The sequence below is a fragment of the Zalophus californianus genome, chromosome 2 (assembly GCF_009762305.2).
Source record: "Zalophus californianus isolate mZalCal1 chromosome 2, mZalCal1.pri.v2, whole genome shotgun sequence".
Classification (NCBI taxonomy): Eukaryota; Metazoa; Chordata; class Mammalia; order Carnivora; family Otariidae; genus Zalophus; species Zalophus californianus.
This window is the reverse complement of record NC_045596.1, coordinates 139,062,789-139,088,653: the sequence shown is the minus strand read 5'-3', so window position 1 is coordinate 139,088,653 and position 25,865 is coordinate 139,062,789. Positions and strand designations below refer to the sequence as shown.

The window sequence follows — 25,865 nt, the reverse complement described above, 5'->3', positions numbered from 1 at the left end:
GGCTGTGACATCATAGGTGACCTCTCTGAACATAAACAGCTTCAGTTTTGTGCTCTTCCCCTTCCTTTGGGCAATTTTTCTTCTTTTTAGACTCTTTTCTTTTCTTCTTCTCTTCCTTTATTTGGTGTTCTTCCTCTATGATAAAAAAGAATTTAGAAAAAAGGATTGAGAATCAACCATTTGGAAAAGTAGAAATTAGCTTTGCTTATAAAAGGACTTGGGTACTCACTATTGGCGCTTTTCCTGTCGGCTAAGGAAAGGAAGTAGACCTTGGGAAAGAGGACAAAGCAAAGAGCAAGCAGAAATCTGACCACTGAGAAGGGACTGCTGAACATTCATTTCTTCCCAGGTAATGTTTTTGTTCAATACCACAAAGGCTAATAACCTCCTTTATAGGACATGAACTGCCTCTGCAGTATTTGAGCATTCAGATTGATGTTAAAGTTAACTGCATGTGAGAAACACGTCACCTATGAAGACAGAGGGGGCTGTAGAGGGCTGGGTGATAGATTCTGGGAGCCAGCTGTGCTCAGATCCTCAGGTCCTAGGGTCATTATTATGGGTCTGGTGGCTGATCTCAGTCTGTTACAGGGTCCTTGGACCTAGTGTAGGAGCTACCAAGATATCATTTCTTTAGGCACTAGTTTACATTTCTAGAGAGAAATAAGTCAATCACCACTCAGCCATATTTATAACTGTCTTCCAGAGCCTCAAGCTAGGAAGCTTGGTTGTACCTAGCGGAAGGGCAAGAGAACCAGTAAAGACTGGGGAAAACCACTAAAACAAAAGATCCAGATTTTCTTTCCTTTGCCATGAACTAACAGTATGATCTTTGATGAATCTTTTTATTTCTCTGGTTCCATTTTCTAAATTTTTAAAAAAGATTTTATTTATTTATTTGACAAAGAGAGACACAGTGAGAGAGGGAACACAAGCAGGGGGAGTGGGAGAGGGAGAAGCAGGCTTCCCGCTGAGCAGGGAGCCCAATTCGAGGCTCCATCCCAGGACCCTGGGACCACGACGTGAGCTGAAGGCAGCCACTTAAAGACTGAGCCACCCAGGTGCCCCATTTTCTAAATTTTTTAGATGAGTTGCCTCAGGTGAGCTTTAAAGCACCTTATGGTTTTGGGATTCTACTTCTATCAACTGTGATCATTCGTACTGTCCATTTGTGTTATTTAGTGCTGATGTCAATTATTATTACTAATCTTCACTTATTCATTCATTCAGCAATTACTACTGATCACCCACCATGCATCAGTCTCTGTGCTAAATGCTTGGAATACATCAGTGAGTAAAACTGAGAAAGATTCCTGTCTTTTTGTCCCCACATCTCCCAAGCCCACATTCTTGCAGACAGAAATAGGCAATAAACAAACCAAAAAATTAAGAAGAAAATGTATATTATAATAGTAAGTGCTATAATAAAAAAATAAAACATGACAAGGAGGATCAGGAGTACTGAGGTGAGGAGGAGACTGAAATTTAAATGAGGTAGTTAGGATAAACCTTACTGAGAAGAAGACATTGAGTAAAGACCTGGAGAAGGTGAAGAAGTGAGTTGTATGGATATGAGCTGTAGGAGTACTACAAGCAGAGAGAATGACCAGTGGGAAAGGCCCTAAGGCAGGAGCAAGTCTGAATGTTCCAGAAACAGCAAGGATGGCCATGTGCACAGGAGGATCTGGGGGAGAGAGATAGAGAAGGATGTCAATAAGGCTAGGGGAAAGACATTTGGCTCTGTGGGCCATGGTAGGGATTTGGGCTTTTACTCTCAATGAAACAGGAAACTATGACAAGCTTTGAGCCAAGGGGTGATACAATCATTTATTGCAGCATTCCAGATGAGAAATGATGGCGGTGGACCATCGGTGCAAGTGGTGTCAGGGGTGGTGGTGGTGTCAGTGCAAGTTTAACAAGATGTGATCAAATTCTGGTTCTATTTTGAAGCTAGAGTTAACAGGATGTACTGACAGTTTAGATATGGGATATGAGAGAAAGAGAGATTTGTCTTGAGCTACTGGAAAGATCAAGCTGTCGGCGACTCTGGAGGGAAGATGACCGGTGGAAGAGATTTGGGGAGGGATATCAGGAATTAGGTTTGGGTATTTGAGTTTGAAGTAGAGATGCTGAGCAGAAATGAGATCTGGCTGGGGATATATACCTGTGAGTCATCCATTGACAGTTGATGTTTAAAGCCAAAAGACTGGATGAAAGAGATCACCAAGGGAGTGTATGCAGACAGAGGAGAGAAGAGGTCCAAGGATAGGGTCCTGGTCCCTCCAACGTGAGGATGAAACTCCAAAGGAGATGAAGAATGACAGAGGAGGTAAGGGGAAACCAAATAAATTCATATTTATATATTTCTTGTTCTTGAAGGAATTCATATTTATAATCAAATTTACTACAGTAAAACTTTTGGCAGCTGAGAATGAATTAGAAATTTCACAGATTGGGGGGCCTGGTTGGCTCAGTCAGCGGAGTATCCAACTCTTGGTTTCAGCTCAGGTCATGATCTCAGGGTCGTGGGATTGAGCCCCCAGTGGGGTTCTCTGAGAGCGCTCAGCAGGCAATCTGCTTGGGATTCTCTCCCTCTCCCTCTGCCATTTCCCTTGCTTGCTCTCTCTTTCTCTCTCTCTAAAATAAAATAAATAAAATCTTAATAAAAAGAAATTGCACAAATCGAAGAAAAAGAAAAGAATGAAAAGTGATATTACAGGATTTAATTTTCACATGGTGCATTGACGATAACAGTAACAACAGAAATATACATTTACTGTTGGATTTTTCCAGGTTTACTCAGAAGGAATGATTCAAATTCATTTATATTTTGGGTAGGCCAGTTCAGGTATTGTAGCAGTTCGTTTTTTTTTTTTTTTTAAGATTTATTTATTTGAGAGAGAGTGAGAGCAAGAGAGCGCATGAGTGGGGGGGAGAGGTAGAGGGAGAAGCGGACACAGGGCGGCTGGATCCCAGGACGCCAAGATCAGGGCCTCAGCCAAAGTCAGACGACTGAGCCCCCCAGGTGCTCCAGCAGTTAGTTCTAAACGTACTGAGTAGGAGCCTACAAGCTGGGCATTTCTACAAATTTAGGAGAATATTGCCACCCTCTCAGAACGCATTGAGGGTGTCACTGATCCACAAGGAATTCAGGTGGGGATTTCTCTGTAGCATGTCTGAGGGAGGGTGATCAGAAGCTAAATGAAGAAAACTGAGATGTTACACATCACTAGATTGTACTTCTATGAGTGCGGAGACTGTTTTTGTCACCTTTACATCACACAACCCCAGCATGTTGCAATCAATCAGTACATAGTTATTACATGCATTATTAACTTCTTATAATTAATAATAATTATTGATTGCTTATGACATGTCAGGGCATGGGAACATAAAGGTGATTACAATACAATCTTAATTTATTTATTAATCATTTGCTCTTCTCAACAATCCTATGAGATAGATATTATTAAACACCCTCTTTTTTTTTTTAAGATTTTATTTTTAAGTGATCTCTATACCCAATGTGGGGCTCGAACTCACAACCCCAAGATCAAGAGTTACATGCTGTACCAACTGAGCCACCCAGGTGTCCCTAAACCCTTTTTATAGATTAAAAAAAAAAGTGAAGCTTAGTGATATTAAGCATTTTATCCAAAGAGTCAGAAAGCAAATTTCTAGATCTTTCTGATTCATTTGGTTCCTTCCTTCTTTCCGTGTTCCCTCCCTCCCTCCCTGCTCTCTCTGTCTCTTTCTCTGCCTCTGTTTCTCTCTTCCTTTTGTTCTCCAATGTCGATTAAATATGTTCCTTCTGGTGGAAGTGGAGTAAGCCTTTGCAGTAGGCTACCTGAAGATTTGGAAAAGTGGTATTCTAACCTCTGCTACTGATTGAAGTGACTTGGAGTATATAAATTTTCCTTCCTTCACTCTTCCACCTTTAAGCACTTTTTACTTTTTTCATTATGTAGATGTATGGGATGAGTTATGTAGAAGTGCTTCATAATTGTTGGAGGATTTTTTAAAATTGTGATTAAAAAACATATAAAAAAATGTACCACCTTAACCATTCTGAAGTGTGCAGTTCAGTAGTATTAAGTGTATTCATATTGTTGTCAAATAGATCTCTGGAGTTTTTCTTTCTTACTTTTTTTTTTAAAGATTTTATTTATTTATTTGACAGAGAGAGAGAGACAGCAAGAGAGGGAATACAAGCAGGGGGAGTGGGAGAGGGAGAAGCAGGCTGAAGCAAGCTTCCTGCAGAGCAGGGAGCGCAATGCGGGGCTCGATCCCAGAGCCCCGGGATCATGACCCGAGCTGAAGGCAGACGACTGAGCCACCCAGGCATCCCTGGAGTTTTTTCATCTTGCAACTTTGAAACACTGTCTCCATTAGAAAACAACTCCCCTTTTCTCTGTCACCCCAGTCCCTGGTAACCAGCACTCTACTTTCTGTTTCTGTGAATTTGACGCTTAAATATTTCACATGAGCATAATCATAACAGCATTTGTCTTTTTGTGACTGGCTTATGTTACTTAGCATAATGTCCCTAAGGTTCATCTTTATTGTAACATGTGACGGGATTTCCTTCCTTTTTACTTTTTTTTTTTTAAGTAATCCCTACACCCAACTTGCGGCTCAAATTTACAGCCCCAAGATCAAGAATCACAGGTTCTACCAACTGAGCCAGCCAGCCAGGTGCCCCACTTTTTTTTTTTTTTTATTCTAAGAGTAATTGACACAGATATTGTTTTAGTTTCAGGTGTACCAAATAGTGATCCAATATTTATATACATTATGAAATGGTCATCACAATAATTCTAGTTACCATCTGTCACCATACAAAGTTATTACAATATTATTGACTATATTCCTTATGCTATGTACTGCATCCCTGTGTCTTAATTATTTTATAACTGAAAATTTGCACCTTTTAACCTCCTTTACCTATTTCATCTACCTCCCCTTCACACAACCATCAGTTTGTTCTCTATATATATGAGTCTTTTTCCATTTTGTTTTGGTTTGTTTTTTTGTTTTGTTTCTTAGGTTTCACATATAAGTGAAATCATACAATATTTACCTTTCTTTGACTGATTTATTTCACTAGTATAATACCCTCTAGGCCCATCCAGTTTGTCACAGATTGCAAAATTTTATTCTTTTTATGGCTGAGTAATATTACATTGTATGTGTACACTAATCTTCTTTATCCATTCACCTACAGATGGACACTTAGGTTGCTTCCATTTCTGGGCTATTGCAAATAATGCTGCAAAGAACATAGGGGTGCATATATCTTTTTGAATTGGTGTTTTGTTTTCTTTGGATAGATATCAAGAAGTAGAAATGCTGGTTCATATAGTAGATTGATTTGTAATTTTTTTTAAAAGATTTTATTTATTATTTATTTGAGAGAGAGAGAATGAGAGACAGCACGAGAGGGAAGAGGGTCAGAGGGAGAAGCAGACTCCCTGTTGAGCAGGGAGCCCGATGTGGGTGGGACTCGATCCCGGGACTCCAGGATCATGACCTCAGCCGAAGGCAGTCGCTTAACCAGCTGAGCCACCCAGGCGCCCTGATTTGTAATTTTTTGAGGAACCTCCCTACTGTTTTCCATGTGGCTGAACCAATTTATATTCCTACCAACGGTGCATAAGGTTCCCTTTTCTCTACATTCACACAAGTATTTTTTTTTGTCTTTTTGATACTAGCCATTCTGACTGGTATGAGGTGATATCTCATTGTGTTTTTTAAAACTTTTTAAAAATTTTAACTAATTAATTTTTTAAGTAGGCTCTCTGCCCAACATGGGGCTTGAACTCAGGACCCTGAAATCAAGAGTCATATACTCTACTGACTGAGCCAGCCAGGCACCCCTCATTGTGGTTTTGATTTGTATTTGTCTGATGGTTAGTGATGTTGAGCATCTTTTCATGAGCCTGTTGGTTATCTTCTTTGGAAAAATATCTGTTTAGGTCTTTTGCCTATTTTTTAAATCAGATTGTTTATTTTCTTGGATATTGAGTTTTATGAGTTTTTTTATATATTTTGGAGGTCAATCCATTTCCTTCCTTTTAAAGGCTAAATAATACTTCATTGTATGGATATACTACATTTTGTTTATCAATTCATCTGCTGTTGAATTTGGGTTGCTTCCACCTCTTGGCTATTGTGAATAGTGGTTCTTATAAACACGGATGTGCAAATATCTCTTCTAAATTCTGCTTTTAATTCTTTTGGATATATATCCAGACATGATATTATGGAATCATATGGTAGTTATAGTTCTAATTATTTGAGGAATCTCCCTACTATTTTCCATGGTGGCTGTACCATTTTACATTCCCAACAATAGTGTCCAAGGGTTCCAATTTTTCTATACCTTTGTCAACACTTGTTATTTTCTCTTGTTTTGATAATAGCCATCCCAGTGGGTGTGAGGTGACATCTCAGTATGGTTTTGATTTGCATTTCCCTGATGATTAATGATATTAAGTACCCTTTCACATGCTTCTCAGCTATTTATCTTTTTGGATAAATGTCTATTCAAACCCTTTGTCTATTTTTTAAATGGGTTTATTTGACTTTTTATTGTTGAGCTGTAAGAGTTCTTATGTATTCTGGATATTAACATCTTATCAGACACATGATTTGCAAATATTTTCTCCCATTCCATAAGTTGCTCTTTTATCCCGTTGATTGAATCCTTTGATACACAAAAGTTTTGAAGTTTGGTGTAGTCTAATTTGTCTATTTTTGCTTTTGTTGCTTATTTGTTTTGGGTATCATAGCCAAGAGATCATTGCCAAGTCTGATGTCATGATGCTTTTCCTCTATGTTTTCTTCTAAGAGTATTATTGCTTTGGTTCTTATATTTAGGTCTTTAATCTATTTTCAAATAATTTTTGTAGATGGTGTAATATAGACTGAATGTTTGTGTCTTTCCAAAATTCATATGTTGAAATTCTGACCTTCAGTGAGCTGTGTTTGAAGATGAGGGCCCTAAGGATGTAATTAAGGTTAAATGAAATCATGAGGGTGGGCCCCCAAACTGATAGGGTTACTGTCCTTATAAGAACAGACACCAGGGAGTTCATTCTTTCTCTCTCTCTGAACACACACAGAGAAGAGGGACATAACAAGATGGCAGTCACCTACAAGTCAAGAGAAGAGGGTCTTAGAATGAAACATATCTTGCTAACACCTTGATCTGGGACTATCCAGCTTCCAGAACTATGAATTTTTGCTGATTAAGCCACCCAGTCTGTGGTATTTTACTGTGGCAGCCTGAGCAGACTATTACATGGTGTAAGACAAGGGTTCAACTTTATTCTTTTGCATTTGGATGTTCATTTTTTGCTTTGCTGAAGATATTATCCTTTCCTCATTAAGTGATCTTGGCAACCTTGTCAAAGATCATCTGAACATATACGTGAGGTTTATTTCAGGGCTCTCTATTCTATTCCATTGGTCTAATATATCTTTATGCCAGTACCACATTGTTTTGGTTACTGTAGCTTTGTAATATCTAATAAAATCAGGAAGTGTGAGTCTTCCGACTTTGTTCTTTTCAAAATTGTTTTGGCTGTTTGGAGTCTCTTAAGATTCCATATGAATTTTAGGATGAATTTTTCCATTTCCACAAAAAAATGCCAATGAGATTTTAATAAGGATAGGTTGAATTTGTAGATCACTTCGGGTAGTCTTTGGGGGGGTGTTGGGAAGATTTTTGTGTAAAATCAAGTGGTCTTTCTCAGTAGTAGTCACAGTTCCGATGATAAATTAACCAATTAAAAATGCTAAGTAAAAATATTCAGTACTTTGAAGGCACCTGGCTGGCTCAGTTGGTGGAACATGCCACTCTTATCTCAGGATTGTGAGTTTGAACCCCAGGCTGGGTATAGAGATTACTTAAAAAAATAAAATAAAATAAACTTCAGTACTTTGAAATGTCCATAAAATTTAGACAAATTTTAGCAAATTTCTTTAAATTTTAGGAATTGAAGTCTTTGTCTTCATGTTGTTCTTTTCTTTAACTTTCATGTAAAAAGTTCTGAATAAATTAGCTATAAAAAATAACTGTTGAAAATAATTCATTGATAACATTTGCATCAAACTAAACTAGTTTCCTGAAAGGGGGAGAAATATGGCAAAATGCTGCCTGCATATTATGTTATTTCAAAATCTCTCCCCCCCTTTTTAAAAAAAATTAATGAGTTGCTCCCCCCATTTTTTTTTTTTTAACAAAGAGGATTTTCAATTACCTCCTTCTTTTTAGACAGCTTTCAACAAACTGCTTTGGAATAGATTAATGATAACCTAAAAATGTGCCTCTCAAAGTGTAGTCTGTGGCCCAGCACCATTATATCAGTTGGGTATTTGTTGAAAATGTAGACTCTCAAACCCCACCCAGATCAAACCCCACTAAATGACAGTTTGCATTCTAACAAGATCCTCTAGTGAATCAAATACACAGTAAGGTTTTAAGAAGTGCTATCAATGCATACCTGATTTGAAAGGTACTTTTTAAAAAAAGATTAATTTATTTATTTAAGAGAGAGAGACAGCGACAGAGATAGCAAGAGAGAGCACAAGCAGGGAGGGGAGGGAGCACTAGTGGGGAGGAGAAGGAGAAACAGAGTCCCTGCTGAGCGGGGAGCCTGATGAGGGGCTTGATGTAGGACTCCATCCCAGGACCCTGGGATCATGACCTGAACCAAAGGCAGACGCTTAATGACTGAGCCACCCAGGCGCCCCAGATTTTTTTTTTTTTTTTTTTAAGTAGGCTCTGCACCCAGTGTGGAGCCCACTGCCGGGGTTGAACTCACAACCCTGAGATCAAGACCTGAGTGGATATCAAGAGTCAGATGCTTAACCCACTGAGCCACCCAGGTGCCCCCATTTGAAAAGATCTTTTAAATACAGTATCATTCAAGTGAGTGATGCTGTAAAGAAATTGTTTAGCTTGTAAGTCCTTCAAATTTCCTGATTAGGTGTTTTAGTCATCATAGCATTTCATGTATGTTTTTAAAAGTAAGCAAAAGAAGTCTTGAAGAATTCTGATGCTGTGGCAGTCTGCCAAAGACCATGTTTTCACTGCTTGTCTGATTATCTTTTATTTACTGTGAGAGAAAAGTAGGCATCACCTAAAGAAGGGGAAGCTGCGCGTGGTCTCCTGATGAATAAATGGGTATTTCAAGAAAGTCCTCTCCGCAAAGCTAGGTTTCTAGTCCTGTGCTACTTTGGAAGGAACATCCTGCATAAAAGTGTTAGACTGGGTTGACATATCATGAAAATAACTAAAAGGTGTCAGAGAATAGGGAATCTGAGAGAGGGAAACATTAACCTCAGTTTTTGTCAAGAGAAGGATAAAAGATTACAGAAAGAACTTTTTCTCAAGAATGAGAACCACCTTTCCACACTGCTTTTCTCTGAGTTGCAGAAATGTGGTGATGCAAACACATTGGTGAAGAAGCGTCAGATTAATAAAGATTCAGCTAAACTCTTACGTTTCTGGTAATTACTGTGAGGTCAAATTGATTTGCTCTAATTCCTTTCTAGATATAAATCCTATATGTAGGTAAGAATAAAACTCAAAAGGTTAAATAACTAACAATTATGCATTGAGAATATCACGTCTCTGCACAGTGAAGTTTCTCTTAGAGTTGACAAATATATTGGTAGACATGAATGAAAGTGCAATTATTTTAACAGTTCATGTTAAATGACAACATGGCTTTCATGTAAGTAGCAAATTATTAAGTTAGTCCTTAATCCATTCCATATAGATATTTGACCAAATTTTTGATATTACATCTAGAATGTCAGTATAGATAAGGGAGGGACTCCAGGCCCTCACCTGACTGAACTCATTTATACCTCTGTTATCTTTGATTCTCCTTCAACACCCTCAACACCGATGCTGTTGACAAATTTGTTTCTGCATTCCAAGGCTGTCAGCTAATTATTTGCAGATCCTTGGAATCCGCAAACATTCAGACTAGCACTGAAGCCGATTGAAAAACTCCTTGATAATTAAATTATTCTTGAATTCTTGTGGTATATAAGGAAAAAAATTCCAGAAATGGTCCGTTTTGAGACTTTTTTTTCCCCCAGATCACATAGAACTTTTAAAGTAAGAACATCAGCATCACACACAGGTAAGTGCTTTGTTTCAATTGCTCCCTAACTCTCAAGTTGCATTAATGTCACAAAACTCTCCAAATTTTCTGGTAAGACATAAAATCAAATGCATTTTACTTTCTGAACTGATGGATTTTATGCCTGAAATAGTATATAATGCTCTGTGAAATTCTTTGAAATTTCTGAAAATGGCATATAAAATATTGGATAAGTTTCTTTAAATGAGCTCAAGAAACAGTCTTAAAAATGGGGAGAAAATGAATTTTATAGATTAGGATTGGACACTAGAAGTTAGTTGACTTGAAATGTTTTTTCATCTGTACTATGGCTAGGGCACTAATTTCTGAGACTCTGTTTCTCCTTTTATAAAATGGAAATTCTAATATTTTCCATGGATTTACCACATGGAAAAACAAAGAATGTATATAAGATATTTAGTGAACATACAATTTATCTTTGTAAATACTATTATTTATCAGAAGAATTAGCTTTAATGAACCTAACTAGCTTTCAAATTCTTTTTTTCCAGTTTTTTAAATTGAGATATAATTGACGTATATTAGTTTTAGATGCCCGATGTAATATTTTGCTCATCGTAAAATGATTGTCATAATAAGTCTAGTAAATCTCACTACTCATAATTTTACAGTTTTTTTCTTGTAATGAGAACTTTTAAGCTCTACTTAAACTTTTTTTTTTAAAGATTTTATTTATTTATTTGTCAGAGAGAGAGAGAGAGAGTGTAAGCAGTGGGAGGGGCAGAGGGAGAGGGAGAAGCAGGTTCCCTGCTGAGCAGGAAGTCCAATGCGGGGCGGGGTGGGGGTGTGTGTGGGGGACTCCATCCCAGGACCCTGGGATCATGACCTGAGCCAAAGGCAGACACTTAATTGACTGAGCCACCCAGGTGCTGCTCTACTTAAACTTTTTAATTTTTTAACTTTTATTTTTTTCTACTTAAACTTTTTAAGCAATTTTCAAATATGCAATACCATATTTTCATAACTTCTAAATATACCATATCATATTATCAACTACAGTCAACTACTTTTCTGAAACATAAATACTACATCGTATTAAAAAAGTTCTTCCCAATCAGGACCAAGGTTCAATGAACACTGGGGATATCTGTATCACTTCCCAAGAAAAGCAAAGGTTTGAAAAGACACCTGGAAAACATTTGTGCAGACAGAAATGTTCCTAATAATACAAGAGTGAGGATGGTAGGAATGTCTTTGAAAAGGATTGAATTAAAAAGCTGAGCAATGAGCTTGGATTGGGAATGGTATTATAGCCCTGAAAAACTGATGATAACACATACCCCAAGGTGGCACATATGTACCAAATACATTGCCATAGATGTTAAAAGCACAAGTATAAGTCTAAATGAGAACTTGAGGCTATATTCAAAGACTTTCTCTTGAATGGTGGCCTTCTTAAAGCACTGAAGAGACTAGAACAGAACAGGATACAAAACAGACCTATATCCTAGGGCAGCTGATAGCATGCATATGTTTATATAAAGTGCATTTTCTAAAGAGGGAGAGATTTGGAGGTCAGGATTAAGAAATGTAGAATTGCCATTATCCAAGTGAAGGGAGTTCATGACATTGGAGATTCAATTGTCAGAGAAGAAAGAGCACAGAGAACACTAGGCTTACCCTGATTTTATCCACTAGTTTTAGCTTTGTTAAAAAAAAAAGGTCCAAATGCTTATTTTTAACTTGAAACAAAAAGAAAGGTATAGAGAAAGGGAAACAAGAGAGGAAGGAAGGAGGGAGGGGCGGGGGGAAAATACCAGAGAAAGGCTATGTTTATCCTGTGAAAATATGCATTTCTTTCTCTAAACAACTCCTAGTAGTTATGAAAATCTTGGCACACCATTTAGCAAACCCCGCCCCCCCCCAGTATTGTCTAGGGAATAACAACATGAATTTCAGTTTACCACAAGTACCATGATCTTATTTTTTAAAAAAGAGTTTTAAGAATTACTTAATGAAAATTCTAAGATGTAAACAAAGAGCACTGAAAATTATTAAAATATAACCATCTACCCCTGAGGGTAGGACTTAATGTCACTTGTCTTTCCCTTAATTTTCTGTCCTCGAACATTTCTGGAAAATATTCTTTAGTTTCTGCAACGAATTATTGGTGTTAATTGTAACTTCATGGTTTCACTAGAGATTCCAAGAACGAAGTTTGAGCTATGATTCCTATGGTTTATGGGTGCTAATCTAAGGTCCAACATTTTTTTTTTCATAAATATCTTTGCATCCTATACATCCCCATTTGCACTTTACATCTGGGTGAAGTCAAGCAGGCTCTAAGCCTCTAAACCCAAACTAGAGTGTCAGAGTATTCAAACAAGGCAATGACAAAGCACTTCGGGCAAAATTCAATCAAGCTTTACTGGTTTGGATGTTCTACCTAGAGAACCTTGCCACTAGCATTTAGGCACAAAAGAAGAAAAACTTCAGTAGTTAAAGTATGAGTACGTTTTCCAGGTAATCAGTCTTTGGCCCAAGAATGCCAGAATAAAGCCCTAGAGTTCTAGAAGGAAATATACATATAAGCTAAAAGACATATTTGAAATTAAAATAAAAAATTAAAAAAATAAAATACATATTCAAGTGAGCAAGTATTAATCTTTTTCCCTCTCTCTCTTCCCTCTCTTTCTTTCTCTTTGTATTTCTGAATCCTAGGGTTTCTGTCTATAATTCTGACCACTGAGAGAATATTAATTACCTATAAAAAATGTAGTTATCATGGTTTCTAGAAAGATGTCATCGATGCACTCTTTCACCTGTGGTATAGACCAGGCCTGGGAACAGCTTTCAGGTAGCTCTTGAATGGAATTTTCAGTATCTCCTAGGACAGTCTAAATATAACCCACTACTTAAAACTGGAGCCACAAGGCTATCACTGCTGGTGGGTGGAGGTTGGGTTACTGGGTAAATAATTTAGGAAACATCCTTCAACTAGGATTAAGTTCCTGGGAAATTGTGTCATAAAAATAAAAATAAATTCTACTACTTTCCTCAAATCTGTAAAGGTGATTTTCCTTAAGGTTATAATTTTTATTTTTAAATATTTATTTATTTATTTATTTATATGATTCTTTCTTTTTTTTTTAAGATTTTATTTATTTTTCAGAGAGAGAGAGTGCACACAAGCCAGGGGAGCAGCGGGGCAGAGGGAGAAGCAGGCTCCCTGCTGAGCAAGAAGCCCAATGTGGGACTCCATCCAGGACCCAGGGATCATGACCTGAGCCAAAGGCAGTCGTTTAACTGACTGAACCATCCAGGAGACCTGATTTTACAATTCTTGAAACATAGGTTTCCATTCGTTAAAGAGACATATTTAACAAGCTTATGTAAAATATACATTGCATAATTGACAGTTGGATCTCTATTTCAAGAATCTCTCTCACTGGGACGCCTGGGTGGCTCAGCTGATAAGCATCTTCCTTTGGCTCAGGTCATGATCCCAGGGTCCTGGGATCAAGCCCTGCGGGCTCCCCGCTCCGCGGGAAGCCTGCTTCTCCGTCTCCCACTCCCCCTGCTTGTGTTCCCTCTCTCGCTGTGTCTCTCTCTGTCAAATAAATAAATAAATCTTAAAAAAAGAAGAGTCTATCTCATTAATAAAGTATTTAGAATCTATCTCATTAATAAACAAAGTATTAGCCTATATAAATAATTCCTTGAATATGATTAGTATATTGTAGTTTCCAAGGTTTACTTGAATGCATCATTTCATTGGATCCTCCCACCAGGCAGGGTAGGTGGTGCTATCCCCATTTTACAGAGTAGGAGATTGAGGCTTACAGATGTTTGATGACTGATCTTTTTGAGAAATAAAACAGCAGAAACCAACAAAAATAGCTAAAGAAACCCATTTTGGAGTGATTTTAAAATGTTTTTGTCCTGAAGGAATCTTCCTTCTTCCTTTAGTAAATGTTTCAAGATTGTTTGAACTATTCACGGAATTAAAAAAAAAAAAAAGATCCTCCCCACCATGCGGTGACGGGGGGGGGGGGGGGGGGGGGGAGGGGGGGGAGGGGGGGGCGGGTTGGGAACCCTCAGCAACAACTTAAAAGCAAAGCTCCTTTTTGTCCAAAGACACAGTATCCCAGAAGTACCTATGGCACTCTATGTAATCAGTGGAATGAGCCCAACTATGGCACATTCCTTTCGGATGGTTTCGTATTGATTCCTTTTAAGATTCCCAGGTGTGTAAATAGGATGTAGGATTCCCAAACTAGCTTTCTCTTGTTTGCATCTCAACACCCGAGGAAGTAAACTGTGGGCCTTATTTCTCCCAAGATCTTTTGTAGTCTGTTAAATAGGAGTCAACAAACCATATTCTTGAGTTTACTGGTTTACTGCTGGATTTCCATTCATATGAAATTCATTATGTTGTTATCTAATTCCACCCATTTGTGGGTTATTTTGCCATCTTTTAAAAGATTTCTTATGCCCAGCAAATGGCCTTTTCTGCATTAAAAAAACCTTTATCTGGATATGTGGCATTTTCTTTTCTTTTTTTTTAAACTTTTTTTTTTTTTTTTATTCTTAAGTAATCTCTATACCCAATGTGGGACTCAAACTCACAACCCTTAGATCAAGAGTTACATGCTCCTCCGACTCGGCTAGCCAGGTGCCCCTGGGGCATTTTCTAATATCAAGAACCAATGGCATTTGAATATTACATTTACCAACCACATATTAAACAGTGGTTTGTTTCAGAGTTCAAATAAAGAAGGTAGCTAAGTTGTAGTCATTAGTCTATAACTTACGGGCAGTCTTGGGAGTCAAGCTTGGGATGTCTTTTGTACTCAAATCATATATTTTACATCTCCCTAGGGAGTGGTGAGAAAGTCTGATGTCTCCTTACAGCTCCCACACTATTAGTCTCATCTTGCAGCTGGGCCTCTGCTTCCAACTTTCTTTCTTCCTAGTTACTGCTATGTTACTTCTAATTTTTATTTTTAGGCCACCATTCTTACTTTGCTTTTCAGCAGATGGTGTGTGAACGCAGAATTTATTATGCCCTGGTGAGGGGAAATCATGCCTGGAATCCTTGTCATTTCCAAGTTACTAAAGCAATGCTCTGATAGTTAATTTAAAAAAAAAAATGTTATGTCATAAAACAAATGGCTCCTGTATTTTACATTTTCTGAGGTTTTTCTGTACAAGTAACTACAGAGAAGTGTATATAAGTGAAGTAAAAATGTCTGTATAGGTGAAAAAATTATTTTATTTCAGCAAGATGTGTTATAACTTTTTATATAAAAATCTGAAGAATATACTTTTCTATATTGGCGGACAACTTTGCATTCAGAAATGAATTTAAGATATCCAATACCTTCATTTTATTGAAATGACTGCTGTAAAGAAACTCTTATAATGTCTTTTAAAATTATCCTTTAGGTACAGATATACACACTTATTCATAGATAAAGACCTTTAAACTTCACAGTACTATTTATATGCTTTATTGTCATTTGTATATTACATTCTTTGATATTTGACACGAAAATACAGAACTCTGTCATTTAATGCTGCATTAAATATTATTCTTTTTAAATTTACATATTTCAACTAAAGTATTTATATTGCTTTGGAGATAAAGTAGTGTTTCATGTGGTTTTTAAATTTTATTTTTTAATTTACATAAAGGACAACTCACTTTTTTTGGTGGAGGGTTACCTGAATTTTGCCAAGACGAAAGCTTCACCATAATCAGGAAATAGAACAAGACCCTTTATTCAATTTCCCTTGTGCTATTTCTTGTAGTCAAATCTTCTCCTATCCTTACCAGCCGACAATCACTATTGTTTTCTGTCCAGAATGTCAAACAAATGGAATCCTACTGTATACAACATTTTGGGTTTGGCTTCTTTCACTTAGCACAGTGGTTCTCAATTGAGAGCATTCTTGGCCTCCACAGAGGACATCTGGCATATTTGGAGACATATTTGGTTGTCAGAACTGGGAGCACTGGGAGAGTGCTACGTGGATCTAGTGGGAAGAGGCCAGGGATGCAATTAAATATCCTGTGATGCACAGGACAGCCTCCCACATCAAAGAATTCTCTGGCTTAAAATGTCAATGGTGCAAAGGTGGAGAAACACTAACTTAGCATAATGCATTTGAGATTTGTTCATATTGTTGCATAGATCAATCAGTAGTTCATTCTTTTTATTGCTGAGTAGTGCTCCATTGTATGGATGTATCATAGTCTTTATCCACATACCCACTAAAGGACATTTGGGTTGTTCCTAGTTTTGGGCACTTCTGAAAGTTTTTGAGTGAACACAGTACTGGGAGGAGGATTGCCTGATCATATGGTAAGTGTATGTTTAACTTCATAAAAAATCCGAACTGTTTCTCAGAGGGGCTATAATATTTTATTTTGCATTCCCACCAGCGACATATATGGTTCCAGTTACTCTGTGTCTTTGGCAGCACTGAGTATTGGGTATTGCTTTTTTTTTTGTAATTTAGTCATTCTAATGTGTATGTGGTAATATCTCATTGTGGTTTTAAGTTTGTCCATTTGGGTTAATTTTTAGAATTTTAGAATTTAATGTACATTTTCTGAGATTTCAAAAAAATAGTATTACATAAATAAAGTATGTAATAACTGGCACAAAGTTATGAATGTCTTTGTAGACTTTCATTCTGTTCTTCCTCAGTATAGGAACTACTGATCCTTTTACAGTTTCTATCTTAAGAGAACCCAGTTTACCAGTGTTAGGATTCACTGATCTACAAAGATCTTCTGCACATGCCTGGCCCAGGCTACATGGACTTTGAGAAAAGGTGGAGGAGGAGAAGCCATCCCCATTTTAAATATAATTAAAGGATTATTTGTAAGAGTTGCATGCACTTCTCATAGTTCACTGGGGAAAGGGACAAAACCTTGATGTTCTCATTGTCTAGCACGGTCCTTGGCATGAAGTGAATCCCACAGCAGCAGCTCTTGAGCACAACAGAGTAAAATTATTTTTTCTTAGATTCAAGTGTTTGTAAAACGTTTTCCTTTACTGGCTGGCTGCTGAAATTACTTCTGAGATTCATATAAGGAACTAGTTACTTACTCTCACAATTTGCTGTATTCCCACCTCTAGAAACCCTTATTAAATGGTTTCTTGCATCTTTTCCTTCTTTTTAAATATAACTTTATTGATCCCCCTATTTCCCTAGATTAGGTGTGTCAGGAGTATTGATGCTGAGAGGATGTTATGATTTCATTTACAGCAAACTTGAAACTTGCCATCAGAAAGAACTAACTGTGGCCCTCTATCATTCCAGTCATGTTGAAGGCTTCCAGGAGAGAGGATAGATCGGAGGACCTCGGTCCCACTAATGGCCGTGGCTTCCTTACTTTGATTCGACAATTTGATTTGTAAGGCCAGAAGGCTCATGGCACCCAGTGAGAACAGAAAGATTGCAGAAAATTAATCTTAAAACTATGTGTAATGAGATACATTTACAGACTGGGCAGCTATCTCAATTTGGTCTTTTTGCTGACGGGCTTTCCTCACAATTTGGGATCCAGACATTTTGGCATTTGATTCCCAACAATTTAACTGGAAACCTTGGTGCCTGCAGCCTTTAGCACCCAGAGCACTACGTTGTGGAGTATTAATTCAGCATGCTGGGTAGTTCACCCACACAGTACAGAAATAGCCTGGGGTGACCAAAATCCAAACCCAACCCTAATTATTTGAGAATTGGAAATGAACACACACAGTCTTCATCCGCGTGCTTTATAAGACCACACTGTTTCAGTTATACATATCCCAATGTGAACTTCTCTGGGATCAAAAGACATTTAATTTCTGTTTCATTTTAGCTAATTTATGTTCAAACTCGGGTAATTGCAAACACCACTTTAAGGGAGTTAATGACGCCCTCATTTGAAAATGATATAGTCAAGGCTCTGGATTTACATTTGTTCCTTCCTTTCTCAATATTATTTTACATTTTCCTCAGGGTAGGAGGTCACTTTTTTTTTTTCTTCACAAAAAGTTCACTGCCGTAGTAAACAATGGTGGATTATTTTTGCTCAAGGACACTTGAATTTAGATGTGAGGGTTAATTTGGCCACTCAGTCACACAGCTACTTCTGAATCAATTCTGCTTTCCATGCTTGCATCTGACTCAGTTGTGCTGATTAAAAACATGAATCATGATCATGCACTCAGATCTAGACCTACGTCTTCCTAGCTAGGACCTTGGGCACATTGCTGCTGGGAGCTTCCTTTTCCTCATCTCTCAAGTAGAGATAATAATACATCCCTACTTTATAATGTGGTCATAAGGATCAAATGAGGAGTAAATGCTTGGCATGCAGTAAAAACTCAAAATATGATTATTATTTGCTCTATGGATAGCATCAACTCTTGAAAATACGTTGTTTTGTAGACAACTCAAATTGTGTACAAAAGAAAATAATCTTATATCAAGTCATCAACTATAACCCCCTCAGTGTGTGCTGGTACTATTGAATTAATTTAGTGTTATTAGAGGCGTTTATTTATTTTTTTGCTTGGGGCTTATCTGTTGTTATTGTTGTTTGGAAAAAGGTGTATTGGTACTGCAGAAAAGAATCCTTCCCCTCATTTACATGCATAAAATCTACATCCTCCTTCCTTTGGTTTTACATCACTACTCCTGACTGCAGCATGGTTTATGTCTTATGGTTACTTGTTGACTCTAATTTGTGAGACTGATCTAGAAAAAATAGGAATTTCCTTAAATGACAAATGTGTTTGGTGCTGTCTGATTAACATGGAATCACTGCAGTGGTGATTTCTTTTATGAACAGATACCTTTAAATCAAACTTTCATGATTGGCAGACCCATAAAACGTACAAAGCAGAGAAATTTGTTTTAAGGTCAGAATTGTATTCACTTTATGCCCATCTGATTTCATGGTTTTTGAAATCTTTTCTTTAATTTTTATTTTTTAATGAAATGTCTTTCAAAATTTCTATGGTGCTGAGTGGAGACACATTCATGGTCTCTCCCTCATTGAGGCTACTTCTTGCCTGGGTGGCCTCCCTGCCATCTTCTTGCTTATCTTCCTGCCCTGTTCAGCATTATCTTTCCAATCTAATCTGAATGATCTTTTAAAAATATGTATCTAATGGTGTCACTGCCTGCTTAAAATCATTACTTGTTGTCCCTTTGCTCATGGGATAAAATCAGAAATCCAGACCTTGGCTTCCAGCCCACTGACCTACCTCATTGCAGCCACTCTGCTTGACCCTTTGTGACCAAACCTTATGTGGCATCATGTTAGTTTTTTCTGCCCCTTTCCACTGAATGGCCTGCCCATTTGGTCTTCCATCTTTCTTCCCCTTCCCCCATTGCCTTACCCTCATCTGCTTCAATGCTCAGCTTAAAAGTCATTTCTCAGAGTCGTTTTTCTTGGTCTCTTACGTGGGGTCTGATTCTCATATTGTATATCTCTTGGCACTCTGTATTTCTTCCTAACACTTATCACCGCTGTAAGAAGATAGTTATGTGATTAGATATTCAATTTCCCCAACATTATGTATGTAAGCTTTATGAGGGAAATTTTATTTATCGAAATAGTCAATAGCTACCACAGTGAATGCATGCTAAGCTTTTGACTGATATTTGTCAAATACATGATTGAATGACATGTTCATTACTATGTTGTCAATGTCTCAAATATAGCAGATGCTCAGTAGTATTTGCTTGATGACTAAATGAAAATGTTATCTATTCAGAAAGAAAAGGCGTGCTACAGCAGCGGGGAGTGGGTTGTAGTGAATCACAGTGAGAAGACCCTCTGAGGATGATGCAAACCCAGGGAGAAAATGTAATGGACTGTTTGGATGATTATCAGCTCACTAGAGTTTTTTGTCTAGGGTTCCTCCAGTTTTCTTACTTAAGGGGTTTGGAGGGCATTGCACTTGTGTCAGGATATATGGTTCTGTCACTGGTTGGCTGTGTACCTTCAGAGGGTCACGTATCTCCCAGATCAGGAAGGACATGGGGAATCTTCCTACCTCCCCAACCAACATCACAGGTTTATGAGAGTCCCACGAAAAATGGAAAGTACTTTGTAAGCTGTAAACAGTTACAGATGTATGATTATTTAACCTATTTAATAGGTTGCTGGTAAAATAGTTGATCAGTTCGGAAGGGCATGAAGTCCCCTCTCCCAGCGCTTCTCTCCAGAGTTACTCACTTTTGCCAGTTTCTCTGTGTTATTGTCCTTCTAGATATGATCAGTAGATTGGTTGATGTATGTGTGTGTGTGTATAATGTGTATATGTATGTTTATAAACACACAAACACAAATATATAAGCAAACACAAAACCACAAATCAGATCGTAATACAGTTCAGCAATATATTTTTCTACTTACCGTGTCTTGGATATTTTAATGACAGCACATATAGAGTTCTTTTAGCTACTGCATAGTTTTCTATTGTGTGCATCTGCTGTGGTTTATCTGATTTCCATATTGATGGCTATAGAGCTTGTTTCCATTTTTTACTACTGTAAGCAGTGCTTCAGGGAACAGATAAGTTGAATTCTCTTCCCTGATTAAAATCCTTCAATAGCTTCCTATCTTTACCCTCTGCACTTAGCGTCTCATGCCACGTGGCCCAAGTCCGGTGCTCACCGAGTAGCACTGAAACTGAAGTTGTCTTTATCATATAACTTCTGGCTTCAGGGAAGTTTCAAAATTGTTTCTAGTGTAGCTTCCCTGCTCTGGCAAAGGAGGCTTGTTCTCCACATGGGACTTTTTCATTTTATCTTTTCACCTTTACAAATCCAGTGGTTAAACATGTTCCTTTAACTCTCTCTTTTTATAAATTTCTAAAAATCCATCTCTTCCTAAAAGAGTCTGCATAGGCTAATTCACCAACAATTTTTTGATGCCATCAATATTCTAGTTATTTTTTTTTAAAGCAAGCATTTACTGAATTGTTACGGTGTCCATCTCACTACACTAGAAACAAATGTGGATATAAGTACTTTGTAAGATTTCTTTAGTTATTCCTTGTTTATGAGTTGTCACAGTGTAAGTTTTTTTTTTAAAGATTTTATTTATTTATTTGACAGAGAGAGAGAGAGCACAAGCAGGGGGAGTGGCAGGCAGAGTGAGAGGAAGGAGACTCCCTGCTGAGCAGGAAGCCTGACACAGGGCTCCATCCCAGGACCCTGGGATCATGACCTGAGCCAAAGGCAGACGCTTAACTGACTGAGCCGCCCAGGCATCCGTGTCACAATCTAAGTTAACAACGGCTAACAGGTGTGCCCTAGCCTACCCTTCAGAGCTCCACTGCCAAATTTTGCTCACTATATAAAACATTGCTTTTGCTACTGCTGAGTACCCACAGTGCTGTATTCGAGGTGGTATGATATGGTTAAAGTGGGATAAAACCTTTCTTTGTAAGAATTAAGAGGAATTCCTTAACATCAGATCAGTATCGAAATATTGTGTGTTTACTGGAATGGGCCAGAATTTTGCCTTATGAATATTTCAACGACTGTGGTCACAGCCGTGAAGCAGTTAAGAGTCAACAGTTACCTACATGGAGACGAGCTGTTGAGCCAAGTAACTATGGAGGCATTTATAGGCCTCCTAAGAGATGATTAGGCTAAAGCCCTGGCTGTGTTTTAACAGTTTTTATTTGTTGACACTGTTTTATATTTGTTCAATGTTCCTTTAAGGACACAGCCACCCAAATTCCCGGATTCAAACTGGTGCCCGCAACAATTTTTTTTTTTTTTGCCAGTCAGAAGGGCTTTCCAGAACAAAGGCGGTATCTTTCTTCTTTTAAAGGGTTGTAATGTCTGCTACAGAGCTGAGGATCAGGTACTTAACAAATACTTCTTTTTTTTAAGTTTTTAAATAATTTTTTATTTAAGTAATCTTCACGCTGAATGTGGGGCTCGAACTCATGACCCCGAGATCAAGAGCCATATGGTCTTCCAACTGAGCCAGCCAGGCACCCCAACAAATACTTTTTACTATCAATTGGCACCCAGTGTTACCAAGAAAATGAAAGCCCAAACCAAAAACCAAACAACAAACCACAAGCGAAAACAAAATTAGAACTAGCTTGTAAACCACTATAGAAGTGAGACTTACTTCTATATAACTCTGCTGATTTGGAGCGAATAAACAGTATGCATAAGAGAAATGCCAAAAGTATTCTATTCACAATAGCAAATGGATCAACCTAGAAGACACTCTGACTACAGCAGGCTGTTAGTGTTACAGTCACAAACAATATGATCCTGTGAATAGCAGGTTATACACACAAACCAAAGAACAGCCTGGACTACCCCAACAAAAAACAGTAAAATAATGAAGGCAGCATCTATGATTTAATTCTTACAATAAGTTTTGTTTTAAATATATTACCATGTTTTAATTTTCACAACAGACTTGCGTGGGTAATTAGTATTATATAAATGAAGTGAGCCTCGGAGCATTTATACCACTTGCTCGAGTCACACTGCAAGTAGTAAGGACAGGATCTGAGCCATTTCTAGCTGATGCTAAAAAATATTCTAACCATTATTCTCTACTGGGTCTCTTCAGGTAGGAAGGGTGGAAAAGAGTGCAGGTTTTTTTTTTTTTTTAATCACATCAGCACAATTGGCTAACATTATCAAACTCAACAGAAAACAAGTTCCGGAAGCTAAGGAATTCCAAGATAATTTGAAATTTATCTTCATCAGAGTGGGGGTTCATCAACCTGGAGCCTCATTTCTCTCCCTCAAGCTTGGTGCACCATGCACAGAGTCACCAGGGCTGCTCCACGGCAGTCCCACGGCCGTTCTGGAAGGCAATGTCTGGCATGGGGATGTCGGAAAGTCTCCTGTTTGTCAGGAGGCTGAACACACCTTTGATGAAGGATCATTACTTACCCAGCATATCGTTATAATTCCCTGATGGGTCACTTACATTTTATCACTTCCTAAGGGTCATTAGACCTGAGAGCTTTCAAAGACAGGGCCTGGTGAGCAGGTGGGCAACAATGTCATTCAGGCAGGAAACAGCCTGGCTGCGTCACAATGTGCTAGTCTCCTCTAAAGATACAAAGTCTCTAAAGATATAAAGTCTCTAAAGATACAAAGTCTCTAAGGATACAAAGAGGCCAGGACACTAGCCTCTTCTAAACTGATACTGTAGCTTCATGGTTTCCAGCTTAAAAAGTGAAGAACAATGACTTGGATGGAAAACAATTCTTCATAATTCAAGGAACTAAAAGGAAGCAGTGGTCTGGATGATACAAAAAAGGGAAATCCACAAAAGCATTTCTATCTGGCTGTGGTACGCATCACACGGTTTCTTCTGTCCAGGTGTTATACTGATCCTTGCCAGGTTTTATTTGACTGAGGTTAAAATTTGGTTTCAATTCATGGCTATCAAGCCTGACTATTACAAACAGTGATCAAATGTACCTTGAGTACTGTCATGAAAAGCCTCTCTATAGTGAGTTGTGTTATTCTGAAGTCGTTTGTGCTGCCTGTCACTGGGTTTCCAGAAGGAGGTTTATAAATAGTGTGGGTATTAACTTTGCACACGTCATGGCCATTCTGCCCATTTACAAATCCATTGGATTTTATAGACTGGATTCCAGTGGGCAGTCTTTGAGGATTTTTATTTTTATTTATTTATTTATTTATTTATTTAATTTATTTAAAAGATTTTATTTATTTACTTGAGAGAGAGAATGAGAGAGAGAGCACATGAGGGGGGGAGGGTCAGAGGGAGAAACAGACTCCCCGCTGAGCAGGGAGCCTGATGCGGGACTCAATCCCGGGACTCCAGGATCATGACCTGAGCCAAAGGCAGTCGCTTAACCAACTGAGCCACCCAGGCGCCCAGTCTTTGAGGATTTTTAGATACAATATAGTAGAAGGATCTGCCTCATAAATTGAATGTGAGGATTAAATCATGAATATACATGCAACAGTCTGAGCTATTAGTAGTGGTAGCAGCAATAGAAGGAGTTATAGAATGAGCAAGAAAAACAATGTCCTCTGCTAATAATATTTGGAACTCATGTTGAGCTTATGTAAATAAGCTGCAGGCATTATTATTATTGTTGTTGTTATTTAAACATTTATTTATTTTTTTGAGAGAGAGAAAGAACATGAGTGGGGGTGTGGGGCAGAGAGATAAGCAGACTCCCCGCTGAGCAGGGAGCCTGTTGCGGGACTTGATCCCAGGACCTTGAGATGGTGACCTAAGCCGAAGGCAGACGCTTAACCGACTGAGCCACCCAGGTGCCCCAAGATGCAGGTATTATTTATTAACTCATTCAGCAATGAGTTACTGAGAGCCTCTTCTGTCCCAGGCAGTGTTGTAAGAGCTGGGATGAAGCAATGACTAAGACAGACCAAATCTCTGTGTTACGGAATTTATATTCCAGGGGACACGCAAAGTGGCCTCTCTTATTTTCTTTAAAACACTTCTTTTGGTGGTTTACTGTCTTATTTTTTTTTTTTTTGACTTTTTTAGGAAAGCCTTCATATAGAGATGAAGAATTTTATTTTGATGTGAACAAAATTATTTTGTACTTTTATCTACCTACTTCATCTCTCCTATAAAACTCTGGAGTTTAAGGGCAAAACTGGTGATTGGGTAATTTGTCGTTCTCACCCTGTGCCTAGCAAAGTGTCTTCTTGTAAACAGTATGAAATAAAAGTATATGTGTTGAATGACTAGTCGATTCCAGTAACAAATTATGGAGCTCTGTCTCATTACGTTGTAGTTGCACTTCCTACACAGCAAAGATAATTAATAATACAAGGTGATAGAGACAAATGCTAAATTAGTGATCTATAACAGAGGTGCTAAAGGCACTCATTTTGGGTTAGAGTGATTATAGAAGAGAGGAAATGAATTTGGCCTTAAAGAATAAATAAGATTCAGGTAGAAGAGGAGTGCATTATTAGTAGGTAAGTGGAAATATCCCACTCGGAAGAATCCAGGAGCTTTGGGAATTTTTACTTTTTCTAGACAGTGGTAAATTAGTGAAGGTTTTTGCCTGGGGGATTAACGTGTAGTTTGTGAAAATTGTCTTCCCAGCTCTATTTGAGGCTATTGCCTGAATTTAGAATTTAGAAATGACTAGAACCTAATGAAATTTAATGGGTCATGTAGTCTATTAGGAGGACTGCCATCAGTTGGGGCACCTGGGTGGCTCAGTTGTTAACCATCTGCCTTCGGCTCAGGTCATGATCCCAGGGTCCTGGGATGGAGCCCCACATCAGTCTACTTGCTCAGCCGGGAGCCTGCTTCTCCCTCTCCCACTCCCCCCTGCTTGTGTTCCTGCTCTCACTCTCTCTCTGTCGAATAAATAAATAAAAATCTTAAAAAAAAACCCACAAAGGTGGACTGCCATCAGTATTAAAAAGAAAAGAAGACAAAGAGAAATAACACAAAGCATTAAAATTTGTCACCTGGGGTGAGGGGAAGTATTATCTTATGAAACTCTCATTTCAGTTGTAAGCATGTGGACGAGTGTGTGTGTCTGGGTAGGAACGGATCTGGAAGTGGATTTCAGTCAAAACAATTCAGGGCTCCTGAACGTTAGTTCAGCATCTGCCTTCTGCTCAGGTCATGATCTCAGGGTCCTGGGATCGAGCCCAGCATCGGGCTCCCTGCTCAGCGGGAAGCCTGCTTCTCCCTCTCCCACTCCCCCTGCTTGT

At 38.2% G+C, this 25,865-nt stretch overlaps 1 long non-coding RNA gene across 1 annotated transcript; it reads right to left on the bottom strand.

The window, feature by feature from the left end:
* Positions 1-23,144, bottom strand: LOC113925041. Its single transcript, XR_003520896.1, has 3 exons — positions 23,073-23,144; positions 19,529-19,658; positions 1-135 (listed from the first exon to the last, which is right to left on the bottom strand). It is a non-coding gene; the product is annotated as an uncharacterized LOC113925041 (long non-coding RNA).
* Positions 23,145-25,865: the final 2,721 nt, after the last annotated feature.